Source organism: Cyrtonyx montezumae, unplaced genomic scaffold (assembly GCF_038088225.1).
Source record: "Cyrtonyx montezumae isolate F1298 unplaced genomic scaffold, pur_monq_1.0 scaffold_24, whole genome shotgun sequence".
Classification (NCBI taxonomy): Eukaryota; Metazoa; Chordata; class Aves; order Galliformes; family Odontophoridae; genus Cyrtonyx; species Cyrtonyx montezumae.
The window spans coordinates 7,204,022-7,219,431 of NW_027071981.1; the positions used below are offsets into that span (position 1 = coordinate 7,204,022).

General features: G+C 39.9%; 1 protein-coding gene across 1 annotated transcript in view; it reads right to left on the reverse strand.

Annotated features, from left to right (window-relative positions):
- Window positions 1-10,235, reverse strand: part of AFTPH (aftiphilin) — a 43,171-nt gene extending 32,936 nt beyond the window's left edge. The window contains 1 exon segment of the mRNA XM_065739587.1: window positions 10,185-10,235. The gene's annotated coding sequence lies outside the window, so the exon portion shown is untranslated.
- Between the last annotated feature and the right edge of the window lie 5,175 nt (window positions 10,236-15,410).

Genomic DNA, 15,410 nt, shown 5'->3' on the forward strand with positions numbered 1-15,410 from the left:
GCTTTTGTCCTGCAAACCACCAGTTGTGAAACACCATGATAAACACCTTCCAAGCCTAGAGCAAAACTAACTTCTCCATTAAAGCTTATTCTCAAAAGCAGAACGGAGTAAGATTGCTCATGAAATATTAAAATGCAAGTCACAGGAAAAAAAAAAAGAGGTATGAAAGCATTCCCATGGCCTAGATAGACACAGATTAAGGACTCAATCTTAACATTGCAAACTACACCAGACAATGAAGGTATGAGCTGTTTTTTCTCCCTGCAAAAAAAATAGTCTAGACTTATTTCTCTATTGCACACGATTAGTGATCCACTAAGTAGTACCATCCACATATTTACAGCTGTACACACCACTTAAGAGGTTCTTAACATAGAACCCTTAAAGGGAGATCTGCAACTGGGTTCCTTCCATTTCAAATGACCTTTGTATGAATAAACTATAACAACATACTAAGGTTGATACTAAGGTTGTTATACAGAAAGAAAATGAAACCTCATGAAAAAACAGCACATAATTGAATTGCCAATAACTAGAGTACAGACTTTACAATACTCCTGAAGTGAAAATAAAACAAGAATCTTCAATGCCAAAGCATTTGGCCAAGGAACCTAAACAGCAGCACACCAAGGGTATAACAAGAGCAAATGAAGCTCTGCAGATCTTTCCAAGTACAACAAGCCACAGCACTTCAGACAAACAATGTTCTGCATTTGCCACAGAAGCCTAACTTTTAGGTAACTAAGCTGTCTTCTTGGTTTGTTTGTTGTTTTTTTTTTTTTAAGGGTATCTAGCAGTTATAAAATAGCCTGCTTATCAAAATGAAACCAAGAAGTAATTTGTAACATCACACGGAAATTGAAGACTGCAGAGAAGTGTTGTTTAGAATAAAGCTTAAGTTGTCAACAGGCTCCCACATAGGCTTACTCAGCACCAGCTGCTCAACAAGGTATTTGCAAGGAGCTTCATTCTCACATCTCAAAGGCTTCAGAAGCCAAAAGCACTCTGTTTTACATCAAGGTTTAGCAATTGCTGCTCAGTGTCATGCATGAGCATAAAGATCCATTCCAAGATGTCTGTGGAGCATGACTTTGAGTTCACATTGAGATTGCTCCAACCCGCTTACATTCAAAGCTTCTAGGTTTTCCATCCACTAAATACCATAACAGCATTCATTCTTTGCAACTATCCAAGCAATCATTCCTTCTTTACTTCCACATATCCAAAACTTACAGCAGTCGATCATTAGCCTTAAGATTAAACACCCAATGCATACAATGACCATATCCTCAGTACTTCACTGCAGAGGAAGATCTTTAAGTTATACACAAAGAAATAACCTGGGAACTCTCAGTTCATGAGTTTACAGTTTAATCTCAGTTAAAATTCATTATTAAACCTCCTGGAATTTAACAAGAGTATTTATACTTTGAAAATTCAGTTGATGCAGCATTTATTATTCTACACCAAGTTGACAAAGCTGAAGACACTGTAAAGGCAGGAAAACACTTATTGAAATGAAAAAAAATCTCAGTGTTATTCCAGGGATGATGCTGATGGGATATAAACCAAAAGAAAAATGAGCTAGAAGAGAAGCAGCAATGCCATGAAATGGTTCCAACAAAGGAAGGTGTAAATAACACTTCTGCCAAGCAAACAAACAGAGGGAACACATTTTAAAAAGTCAATTGCTTGTGTTAGCTTCCTAAATTCCACTTGTGTTAACACGTCTGATTTTTGAAACCAGATTGCTGAAGTTTGTAAGACCCAATGTTGAAGTTTTCAGTGCAATGAAGACCAAGAGTAACTGAAGTATCATACATATTAAAACACCAAATGGATACAACCTCAGATTTCTCTCCTTCTGAAGCAGTTTTAGAATAATCAAGTCACAAGAGTAGTTATATTTAAGTAAAAAGGACATAAATCCAGGCAGGCAGGCCAGTTTCCCCAGTCCCAGAGCTCTTATTTTTACTGATTAGAAGTCACAAGAAAGGCAGGAGAAAGCAAACAACAGAAATAGGAATTTGCTTCCAGCTAACAAACATGCATGTACAGCTCTGCACGTAGACAGTGACGTCAACATACAATTTTGTTGGCCCAATAATAGAACAAATTCACATTGTATTGCTACAGCTTAAAGATTCTAAAAATCTTGGAAGAGACTTACTTGGTTCAGCCCTTCTGCTCAGCTAAGTGTCAGTAGCTCAGTGGCCCACCTGGATTATTGCAGCTTGATGCATAGGAATTAGATGTGCAAGATGCTGAGAAACCTCCTAAATTATGCACAATACAGGTCATTTTTTTTATTTTTTATTTTTTCTAAGAAATAGCACTGATTGTAACTCAAGACTAATCAGTGAGGCCTGGATAACTGAAGCTCAAAGTCATAATATAACATTGGAACCTTTCCATTAAAAGGTATCAGAATTGCTTTCACTATAAGTATGCTTTTTTTCCTGTTAAAATCTTTTTACACTTACAGGCATCAGTTGTTTGTCACTTGTGTTATTTGAAATATCATGGCCAACTCGGCATTAGTTACTGCTCCACCATTTGACATCACAAGTTATCATGTAAAAAAAGCCAACAAAAATTTCTTAGCCTGTACTGGAAGTCATTCCACAAATTATCTATTGTAATAACTCTATCCATATTCTTCTGTGGATAGTTTATTTTTCTCTTCACCTCATCTAGAAATAAACCATAACAGAGTATGGGAAATTCTTAGGGAAGAGAATCATCTTTAAGAAAAACAAACAAAAAAGTCAGCATTCAGAAAACAAAATGAGTAAAGTGAGGGCAACAAGCACCATCACTGAAGGGAATTTACCTACATGACACAGAAGGTTAAGATGTCAAAGTGACAGAAAGTAGCCAAATAAGAGCAATACTTGGGGAAAGCACAGCTGAGGTAACCAGGGTCTGAAGAAGACTGCCAGGGCCGGATTAAACTTGTAGAAAGACTTCCGATCACCCATTTTCTCTTCTGCATTTTCTGCCACAGAGAAGATGCTCCCTTCAATTTTCCATTTCAAAGCACTTTTAAAACATCCCAGGCACCATTTACACAACAGCAGTCTCCCTGCACAATAGTCTGCTCCATGCATTTCAGGAACAGTCGCCAAAACAGGATCTGCAAGGAGCCTTAATAGCTGTCAACCATCAAAGCTCTGATCAGATTTTCAAACCCACATCTCCTGTTAGTTTAATCAGTTTTACCCATACAAACCAAATGCATAATCACTTGCATGGGCTTGTTTATCAAATTCATTTGAAAGCCATCTATTTCCCATGATGCTACAGATGTATTTTAGAAGTTCGCGTTCAAGAGTTTGTATGAATCTGTATTAACGTAATGTTATGCTTGTGTATAACAATTCAATTGTTGTTTACAGCACCTAAATGACTACCAAACTGAATGCTTAGCAGAAAGGAAAAGAGTCATATCAGCCTTCTTCCACTCTCAGGCTGACTAATAACTGATGAATTTTTTTAAATGGGGTATATTCCCAGTTCCCAACAAAACATAAAAGACAGCATAGGCATTTTTGGTCTTCATGTAGTTTCCTTCAGAAAGGATTTATTATGATCCACCTGCCAACCATCAACTGCTGAAAAAAATTCATTACCATTCACTGGAACGTTAACTTGGTGAAAAACCATAGGTCTGATAGAACAACTTTGTTCATTAATTCCCTCAGTTAATCCCTGCTTTGTCTGGCATCTCAAATGAGGGCTCAAAGCTGGAACTGCTGCTTCATCTTTCGTAGCACAGAACTCTACACCCAACTCAGAAGTGTTCTATCAGTCATGCTGCTAGGCTGCAGCATTTTGTAAAACCTGTATTTCAAGTGATTAACCCATTCACTTGCAAAACGTGATTTACTCAAGTAGCAGAATTTTGAAACAATGGCAAAAATATATATATACAAAAAACCCACAACAAACAATGACTGAGATGCATTATTTATTCTCCCTCTACTTCAGAGGGAATTGGCTCCCAAATCTAAAGTCATCGAAGAAGTACTTCAGAATTTACACGTTTATTTACATTTGGAATTGATACACCAGTTTTTTCCAGCATGCTGCATAGTAAAGATTCTTTTCTTTGAGGGAAACTGTAACAGCTTTTACCAAACAGAGCAGCTGTATCTCCATGGTTTGTAACATGTAACAATCCAGATTTCTGCCGGCAGACCTTACAGAGGGAAGAATCAGAACACACCTAAGTGCTCATGTTTAGACTGGATTAATTTATCCCCAGTCACAGATTTATGTTGACAAGTGTCAGCAAGTTTTTCTGAATCATATAGTTTACATTATTAGAGTGATAATGGATTATCATCAGTTTCTCATGACATACTTTGCCCAACATTTTCATATACTTGGTATCAATAAACAAATTAAACACCTGCTGAAAGCACTACTTGCTTTTGTGTTTCTTCATGTTTTGATTACTCACTATGAAGGAATTTCACAAATCTCAGTATTTCACTGTTGAAGTCATGCTATTAAGCATATTGATAAATTGCTTCAACTCACTGGTATTTTACTTTAAAGAAAAAATGATGCTGATCAATTTGGTCAGATTAAATACTGTCACAGCATCTCTTGGTTTAAATCTTTTTTACTAAGGACACAAACATTTCAGCATGTAATTTGACTTAATTTGAAACAAAGCAATAGAAGGTAGCAAAGAGAACTCCGTAAAGTTGGAAAAGATTAGAGCAGTACTTGATATCAGCTTTGGTAGTGCAAGGATTTTTAAGAACAAAATTCATATACTACTTTTACCTCAAATTGTTAATTAGGTTTTCTAAACAGTATCAAACCAGGGTATTCCATTATTTTCCTGTAGGAAATAGGGAACAATACCTGCTTTCCTCATACTTAGCCACGTCACTGTTCATTACCTTTTTGCAGAGTCAAAGAGTCAAACAAAGACACAGCAGCAAAAAGAACAATGTAATTACAATACACCAAAGCATGTTTAAATAGTTTGTTGTCTATGTACTTGTTCTGTAAAACCTGAAATAGCATGTTTGGTTTTTACATAAGATTATATATATGCGAGGCCACAAAGAATATTACAGAGTAAAGAAATAACTGAGATTTGTAAAACTTAAATAGATAAACTCATCATAGATTAGAATGTTTCCTTAAACTTAAGGAGGAACATTAGCAACACAATGAATACCCACTCAATTGTGGTTTACTCTGAAAGCAAAGCTGAGTTAAGCAACCCATCAAAACCCATAAAGAAACATAAAATATTGAGGGCTGGCATGAGCAAGATCCCTATGACAGAAACAACAATGTCCCTGAAATGCCTGGCAGTAAAAAGCTTGCAATGCCAAGAAGGTGGGTTCAGTCATTAGCTGTTAAAATCTGTTCTAAGAACATTCATCTCTCCTCTGCAAGGGAATTCCTCAAACAAATATCAACAATATCTTGGTAAAGACCACAATTAGACCTTGCAAAACGCTGCCTTGCAGTAGGAAAAGCTGTCGTCTTTTATAACTTTGCCTTTTCATTGCCTTATTAACAATGGAAAAAGGATTTCTGGTCTTTCTGTACCACACCTGAGAACTCATTTCTGGAAGAGCAGCTATAAATGAAGGAAATCTCTTAAAACAGCATTCCTACTAACGCAATCCAATCTAGAAAGAGTCATTCTCCAAGCTGCAGTCAATATGTTCCTAAATTGGTTTATTAAGTTTACTTTTCTATTTGGAATAACTTACCAGCAAATAACATACAGAAAGAAAATGTTTACTTCATAAAGCCTCCAGAAATCAATGCTTTCTATTTTGAACCTAATGCTGTTACAGCCAGGATGCCCATTATGAAGTGCAGGAGTTTCAGGACACTGCTTTTTCTTGGACATGTTGAGAAAAACAATGTTCTCCAGCTCCAATACATCCGGGATATCTAAATATAAGCCTTATTTCTCATCACCCAACATTTGGAATTAATCAATACCACTGTGCATTACTGTGGTTTCAACAAACACTGAATATGCCAGACACCTTCTATTAGAAAGTACTGTATGTAAGAACACTGAAGTAGCAAAACTCAGGAGACCTCCATCAGGATTCAGGCACTTATCTCAATCTTCCTGACCTCTTGCTTTCCCCAGGCTGGAAGTGAAAAAGCATCCTCAGACAGTTTGGCCTATAGCAGAATCAAACCTCTCTGCCACTGCCCCTCTCCTCCATCACATATGATAAGAACAGGATAGGTGATACAAATATGCAATGTAAATAAGATGCATATATATGCAAAATAAATGCAATATCTTCCCCATTAAGAACTGGTCAAAAAACAGCTTTTACTAGCTGTGCTGTTTCACTTCTCCCTCTTCCATCAAGACTTAACTACAGAATCCAAGAAACATCTGAAAAAATATGAACCTGAATGTTGTGTTAGTTCATGATGCCCCTCTTAACCAAGGACAGCATCGCTTCTCCAAAACAGAAAGTGCAGGTCATTTTTTATAAAGATACAATACACAAAAAACCCCATGTTTCCACTCAAAATCAACTGATTTTGCTTCAACAGCTGCAGATACTGTCTGAATCTAAATCTGCAAACAGACAGTGGGGAACATGTTCTAAGAACAGGGATGTTCTTGACTCATGTAAGCAAACATGCCTGGCTGGGAAAGTCAATCAGGTTTAAAATCTGGTGCTGTGGGAACACTGCATTTGTGCACAATGTACTGTACACATCCATACAATGTGTAAATCGAGACAGATTGCACAAGTCACACATAACTGGGATGTTTTCATTCTTATCATTTCTCAAATTCATTTAACAACAGTGTTCAGCTCTGTGAGAAAACGTAATAACGTTACTGGATGTTACCCGGTAACACGTTATTTGGGAACCTGTCCTAAATCAAGATCAACAGATGCTGGATTAAGAAGCATTAAAAGTAAATTTAAGTAAATCTAAGCTCAAGTCTTCCTAGAGATTTACTTACAGAACAATATGACCTCCAGTACATCTAAAACCTTTACACTTCATCAATACTACAACGAAGAGTAGATTATTAAAGCTCAGAAGTGCACTCCTACAGAAAAGGGTCTCACAAAGCACGGCAGAGGAAACACACCAGCACAAGCAGAACAACCACAGTTCTTCCCTCCATCACTGCTAAATTTCACTTGTTTCCTTCAACATGCAAAGAACAAATAGGTGAGAAAAACAAAAAAAAAGTTAAACGCACTTGAGAAGAACTGACATTATTTGCCATTTATCCCATCCACAGGTATTATGGCATATTAAGAACACAATACATGAAGGACACTCAATACTCCAAAAGAAAAGACCATTCTCCATTATCTTTCAACAGATAAATGAACTCAGGGTTTCACATGCCCCTCCCCCATAACTTTGTAACATAACAAAGAGAAAAGAGGATCCGCTTTCCTTGTGGCTCTTCCAGAACAGGATTCTTGGACTTAAAAAACCTAAATTATTTGCCATATAGTAGTGGACTCATTAAGCCACCTTGCAACCAGTGTGTGGGGTAAATAACTCCCAAGGATAGTACTCCACAAAGAAATAGTATAGATGATGGTATATTCTGAGCAGTTCTATATAGATAGGATACAAATAATACAAAAGAGAAGATGGCTCACCTTCAGGATGTCAAGGCTCATAGGGGACTCCACGTGGGAGGGATCTCCAAGAAGAGATCCTTCCCTGGTGGTGGTCAGCCCCTAAATGGGGTTTGGGAGAGGTGGAGCCAGGCTCCACCCCTTCCAATCACACAGGTATATCACTTTCACCTGTGCCCCCATGGCTGACTTGGTGCTCACTTCAGGTGACCAATCAGTGGTTCAGGTTGTGATTCAGCAGTTCCCATACACAGTACCACTACAGAAACATTTGGATGTGAATCCAAAGCTTTAATCGCTGAAGACATTCACACAGAAGAAAGTCTACTGAAAACAAGACCATCAATTTTCAAACGAGGCACACTTCAAGATGATGATGATGATGATTATTATGTGCAGAAGGAGCAGCCTGCAGTGCATTTTCTATAAACAGGAAAAATAAAACCAAGAAACGAAATAGCAAGAAACCTAATGATAAGTAGGATCTGAGAAAGGCACTTCTCTGAAGAGGACTATCCAGAAAAGCCATAAATGAATATTTTGAATCCCTGTGAAAAGGTTAGGATGCCAATGCAGTGAAACATTCACAAAGACACAGTTTAAGTTGTCAGATAATACAATAGTGCAGAAAGAAATGAGCGTTTTGTAGGAAAAGGTAATAATATCTAAAAGAAGATTAGGCTGCAGAGTATAGTGAAAACCAGATCTAGCATCAGTTTCTTTACCACAGGTTTTCCAGCTGATACCACTACCTTTCTGCAAGGACAGCTCTATGAATATTTCAAAAGGAAAGGGCAAGGAGTTGACTGAAGTCTGTCTAAGCTGGTTTATTATTTCTGCTGTGAAAGACAAGTCTTTTGAAAGTACCTGAGAGCTTCAGAATGAGTTATTTCAACGTAACTAAGGCGTTAAAATGCTGACATTAACTTGAGCTAGTGAAGCAATTTCTGACTTCTACTTACATACACAAAATCCTGCCTTAATCAACAGAAACATGTACCACAAATATCAATTCACTGTGAATAATTCTAAGTCTTATAGACTTGTGAATCCTTTGCTGAACAAAACCACAATCACAGCAAAAATAAAATAAAAATAAAGGAACTGGACTGCATGAACAGCTACATTCAGGCTGAGATCCCTTACCTGCTTACTTATAAACAAATTAAGGAAGTCAAGAGAAGGGGTCATACTTTCACATGACCTTAGAAGGTCATGTAGCACGTATTTTACACAAACGTCACGTGAAATTGAACCAAGAGAGCATGTTATTTTTTCTGAAGTTTATTTTCTATACAGTAAATTTATATTTTAATTCTTCTTTATATTTTAGTACCTTCAAATCAGTGCTATTTGTTTTCACTTACGTGAAGGGGATATTTTCTTAAAACCAACCAAACAAACCAAATTCCTTCGCATGTAGGCACTTTATTTCTTCCCCCAGCTAGTGTTATATTCCTCCAGATATACCTCCAACAGTGTCTGGCATAGAGCGTGCGTACAGACTTCTGGGTGCACCGACAACACTATGTTTTTAGGCTTAAGGTAGGCTAATGGACTTTCCAAATCTGGTTGATACATTCAGAGAACAAACCAAGATGGAAATACTTTTAATTATGCTCAACCTCTAAGGAGCAGCCGTGTTAAAAAAAACAACCAACATCTGTCATATTAACTTTGCTATGAACATAACAGCTGGAGAAATCCGCTCTGGTGAGACGCACCATGCTGCATGCCACACATGAAATCGGAACTTACACAACCACCACAGCACAGCTCTTGGTGATGAAGCCTCGCCTACAACCTTATGAGCAGAGGTTTATTTCACAAGGAGCATCAAACTTGCCAAAGTTTCAGTTTCTATGCAGAGTGCAGAAGCTGGATGGAGGGCTGACACCAGCGGGACGCCAACTCAGTGACACTCTGAAGGAACTCTAAGGTGTAACCCGGGGCTTAAGGAACTGTCTCCTCTGAGAAGAACACTGTGGTCTATCTGACAGCCACTTACAGCAGCAAACTGAAGCGTTGGCACCGGCGCTTCACCAGCTCTGCCCCCATTTTAGAGCAGCGCTACTTAGAAGACAAAATAAATAAATAAATAAAACCCCCACAAGATAACTTTTCTCCAGTACATCATCCTGAGGCGCGCCCAGTGACTGACGCTCTGAAAAGCGCCCTTAGGGGCTGAAGGCAGATCCCCGTCCCCCAGCTGCCCGCCCCACACATCTGGGAGCCGCCTTACGACGGGCCGGGCCCGGCGGCCTCGCAGCCCATAGGGCTCACCCCAAGGGCGAAGCCCTGAAGCGATCCCGTCCCCTGAGGGAAGCGAAGCGCCGTGGGGATTTTCCCCTCGCCCTCCGCCCGGCCGCAGGAAAGCAGGACGGAGAGGCGATGCAGAAGCGATGCTCTCGCAGGGCCCGCGCCAGCGCGCCCCGCTCCAGGGGAACCCCCGTCCGCTTCCGCGGGGCAGGGGGTACCTTCCCCGGCCAGGCCCGGAAGAAGCGAGCCGCTCCAACGCGGCGACCCACAGAGCGCGGCGGTAGCCTTGCGTCCTACCTGAGGGCTGCGCAGCGGGCGCCGGGGCCCGGGCAGGCATGGCGGCGGCGGCGGCGGCGGCGGCGGAGAAGAGGTGCGGGGACGCGGCCGGTTACCTGAGGCCTCCCGCGGCAGCCGCCATCGAGGGGGAACCCATGTCACGGCGACAGGAACCGCGTCGCGGCGGCCCAGCCCCCTCCCGGCGGCCACCGCCTCCTGCCCCGCCGCCGCCACCGCCCACTTGGCCCCGCTCCTCCCGGCAGCCACCGCGCTGCCACCGCCCCTGGAACCGGCGTCACTCCCAGCAACGGCCGCAGGAGGGTGAAGAAATAAATCAGCGAGGAACGTTGTTACGAGAATGGCTTCCCCGTTACAGGAAGCTGCGCGGCTGCCGCCGCCGCTTAACGCCATCTTGAGTGCTGGCAAGCCGCCTCACTCGCGGTAGGGCGGCCATCTTGGATGAGGGGTGAGGTGGCTGGCAGGGAGGTGACGCTGCGGCTGCCATGTTGAGTGAGGGCAGCCGAGCAGGATCTTGGGTCTGCTGTTGTATGAGAGGTTTAACTTCTAATTCTTGAGGGCGTGGATAACATTTTTGCATAGGAAATTGCCTGCTGCAAGTTTTTGTTCCTTTGAAGTTGACGGGTAAGCAGACTGATCCCGTATTTATAATCCCACAATCCTGTTTCTAAATCCGTCTCTGGAACAGACGGTGCAGTCAGCGTTCCACTTTTCACTTCTCTGTGTGACCAGAGGGTAAACTTCCTTGAACTTCAGAGTCTGCAAAGCACCTAATCCCGGGGCAGTCCCCAGGGCCTGTCTGCGTCGAGCTGAAACCTCAGTTTGTAAGCATCAGGATCTGCCAGTGTTCCCTCCTTCAAAGAGTAGGTTGGTACTAATTTGTTTCTGGAAAATGAGATTCTTAAGTGCGTATATCTCGTGGTGAGGGTATGTGCGACGTCAGTTGAATCATGCTTTAGTTGAACTCAGGCTTTTTATGGTTTTGACAGCTTGTGGGTTGTGCAAACTCTGCAAAAAGTAGTGGTAAGGTGGTAAATAAATAAAGCATACAGTGTTCTTGATACCTTTTTATATGCATTTTCCCCTAAGCAGACAATGGTTTGACCTCATTGATGAACACTTCAGCAAAACCACTAAGTAAAATCATGAGAAATAATACATTCATGCTTTTATTTCTCAAGTAATTTTTTGTTGTTGTTGCTGTACTTACTGCTTACTGAGTGCTGCAATGGTTAAAACGTGCTAACAAATTATGATATTAAAGTAGTGTAATAATATAACTAATATTATTCCTATAGAGATTTGAGTATGTGTTTAGACACAGTTTTCCTGTGGAAGGCTTAAAACAGGGTTATATGTAGGACGTTTCATGTTTGAGATAGCTTTGTGAATGAAAATGCCTCGAATACTCTGAAGAGTAGTTATAATTAATTTGTTAATTTAATAAGCCACATGAGTCCTCTAAGAAGCGCAAGAGGACTATATTGTTAATAGTGTATTTCAATTGCATTAGGAATCCTGGTACAATAGCTGAAAACAAACATAGGTGGCTATTAATGAGGCTGTGTGACTATAATATTTTGCCACCTGCTGGCTGTTTATTCAGCTTTTGTTTTTCAGCTTACCATCCAAAACAGTGTAAAGCCTGTGCTGATCTGTCAGAACAGGAGAAGCAACAAGGGAGTTGCAAGGTAAGCAATTTAGCAGTCAGAGAACTTTGACCTTTGCCCAGTGTAAACCTCCATCGTTTACAATTGTAGAGGTGAAGAGAAGAGTCTGTAAAAGAACAATTCTTGTTAAGCACCAGATAAACTAGGTCAGTTCTTCCCATGTCTGGCAACAGCCTTTAAGTTCCAAGGGCCCCAAATATACTTCAGTTTCCCATGCCAGTTTTGTTTAGTTAATGGCTGTTGGCTGCAAGTGTTCACTACCTTTACAGCTATATTGTAAATAACATAATTAGAGGAACTAATTTTATAATTAACTTATCTTCTACAACTGTGTGAATGAGCATACTGGATAAACACAGTGCACCATGAAAAGCAGGGCAACAACCTGAGCCCCAGCACCCTAAAACAAATGTTAAACCCTTCTGTGGGAAAGTACAAACCCACAGGCCTAATTGTGTATGACAGGAAGAGAGCCAGAAAGATTGGCAGCATCAGTAAATTAGGTCCTAGAATAGAAGGAAAATAGTTAAGTGTAATTCCCAGAAGATTTGAGGAAGTGAATCATATCCTAAGCTACAAAGAAAGGCAGAAAATCCTTCCAAATGGTCTTTGCGTTTGACCAGAGGGAAACTTCCTTCTGTTTCATGGTGGTATTCAGTAGTTTCTAGGATCAGAAGTTTTAACAGGCATGCAGTTTTGTCTGTAACATTTATTTAACATGAATGCAGGATCAGATGAGAGGTAAGTGTTTTACATGAAAAAGTGAAGATGATCTTCACTTAGGCATAGAGTGAATGATTAGCAAGGTGTGTAGGATTTCTTTAGTCACTCCTGCGTAAGCTTTGCTGATTGAGAGAGATTATGTTTACTAAGGCAGACTGACTCTTTATAATAGCATTAGCCATGTTATGTATTTGTTCTATGAAGTGAAATCCGTGTATTACAAGGTTATATTTTCAACGTATGAAAATTTCCTTTTCAGAACTGCATGGATTATAGACAGTTTGTTATTTGAATGTTATTATTGAGTGATGTTTTATAAATCTTCAAATATTTTAAAGAGGGTTTTTTTTTAGTCTTTCATGTAATTTTTTCAGTATGGTGTAGAAACGTTGTAATCTTGAGATGTTCATCTCAGTGTGAAGCTTATTTTACGTAGTGCAATAGGAGGTTTAAGTCAGGTGGGGCTTACCTTGTTAACTCCAAGATCCAGTCTTGTTATCAGCAGCGAAACAGCTTTATCATCCACTGCTGCTAAGTCCTAAACTGTCAGGAGAGGGCGCAGCGTAACTAGAAGTCATACATGGAAAAAGGAACCTTGGTGTGCCAAGATGATTCAGAAGGGCTGTCTCAAAAACCCATGTGTTCCACAGACTGGTTTAGGGATTGAGGATAACAGGGAGGACTTATGATCTGCAGCCACGGCCTTCCTAAAGCTCAGTTGTTAGTAATTCCAAAGAAAATTGAGTTTTTGTTGGGAAGTCATGCAGCTATTTTTTTTCATTTTGGAATTTACAATGTGATTCCAAACTATCTTTTGGCTTTATTATATGCTCCACCACTTTTGCATAGTATAGTGTGGAGTATCTTCTGAAAGATGTTGGTTTGCTAGCAGTGTTGTCTCTTTCTTTTTTTTTTAACTTAATATTATTTTCTTATTTGCAAAATATGTACAGTACAACATGGTTCCTGGCAGTGACAGCTTTTTTTTAATTTTGCTGCCTACCGTATGGGGAAAAAACTTGCTCTAATCAAAGTCTCATTCAAGTGCTTAGACTTCAGACAGTGTGCTTCCTTCTTTGCTGAGTCTGACAGCGTTGCTATCAGAAAGTAGACGTTCTGTTTCCTGAGAAAATGTGGTGCTTGATTTTTTTTTTTTTTTTAATTTTTAAAATTCACAATTGAATCAGACACTGGAAGATTTGAGGTTATCTACTGAATTAATTTAAAACATTATTTTCACCTACAGGATGATTTCATTTCACTAATGCTTTTCGTTTGTGCTATTGTCAGTACAATGCTAACTAATTTATTTATTTTTTTCTGTGGAAATGACTTAAAATCAGAAAATCAAGCAAGTTGAAAACAGGAAATCAAGCCATTGCATTTTGTCTTCACAGAATGTTTTGATTTTTTTTTCCCCCATCCCGACTTGAAACTGAATAGGCACATTTCTGTGAAATGCTTTTAATTCAGCAAAGCTGCATTTATCTTTGACCATTATAACTGAAATAACCCCTGCTACTATGTTATCTAGAAGAGAGATCTAGTCTGACTGAATTCACCAATCGGCCTTGAGAGCTTTACATGAAAATTGTTTGTGGCTGTGGTTTCATAAGGTAGGTGTTATCAAAGCGGGCTGTGTGAATAATGAGCTTTTTCCTTTGGTTTCTGTATAGGCAAGAGTTAGTGAAAGAAAAATTGTTATTGTTAGGAAGCTGCATATGAGTATGAACTAAGCAGCCTGTTACTGAACTGCACCACTGGTCTGTCCTTCCACCTATCAAAAGGTTGGTAAAACAGACCTGTGAGCAGTTGTTGCTTTTTTTTCCTTACACAGTGGTTGGTGCCCTGAGCTCTGTCCAGAATCGGTGCGAATTTTCTGGCTCTTCCACATGGCAGTGTGAGTCTCCTTGTATTTAGCAAGCCAGTAGTACCTCTTAGTCTCAGGGCATCTCCCAACTACATCGAGGTCCCCCTTGGGAAGAACCCAACAGCTGTACTCTGTTTGTCTTTGAGCTGGCTGTGCAGCAAGGGATTTGAGGATCCATCTTCCCTGCACTTCAGACAGCGTCTTAATTACTGCTCTGTATTGTCTTTACTTGCCTTTCTACTCACAGTGAAAGGAATTTGCTGAGCCTGTCTCCATGCTGAATGTTAGCTGTTAGGACCACTCCTGTGTGGCAATTGCCATTTCTTCCAGGGCTGTAATACTTCTCAAATCTATTCAGAGGTTCTGAGGGACTCTTCAGAAGATCTTGAATGCCCACATCTTCTGTATTGTTACTAATTCCATTAGCACTGACCTTTGGACAAGTAAAATGATTAGGCACTTGTTTATTTTATTTTAGGTATCCCAAAGTGCTTTGGGTTTTTCCAGATCTCCGAGGGTTTGCCTCCATTTATTCTAGTTGTAATGGCATAAAATAGAGATACTAATGTATGCTTTATGTGCAACACGCAAAGCCTCTGGAGTGGACATTTATTACTATTTCATACAAATCACACTAACCTCTCTAGTTATCTTTACTGGAGTCATAGTTACAAAAGCTAGAAGGCGTTGCTACATTATCAGCCCAATCTCTTGTGACTCACAAGCTATTAAAAATCCCAAAATTGTCTTTAAACAATTCTATATGTGTTAAACACAAAGAACCCTATGTAGTTAAAGAGGAGAGTGAGGAAAAAAGGATGAAATGGCATTTATTTACGTGAGCCTTAGAAATCTCCTATATCTAAAGGGCCTGTAGGTTCTTTCATTTTTGTCTCAGGCTGCTTTGGGCAGAGATAGGGTTGCTAACAATCAGTACTGTTTTTGGGAGGCATGGGATTGTGTTGG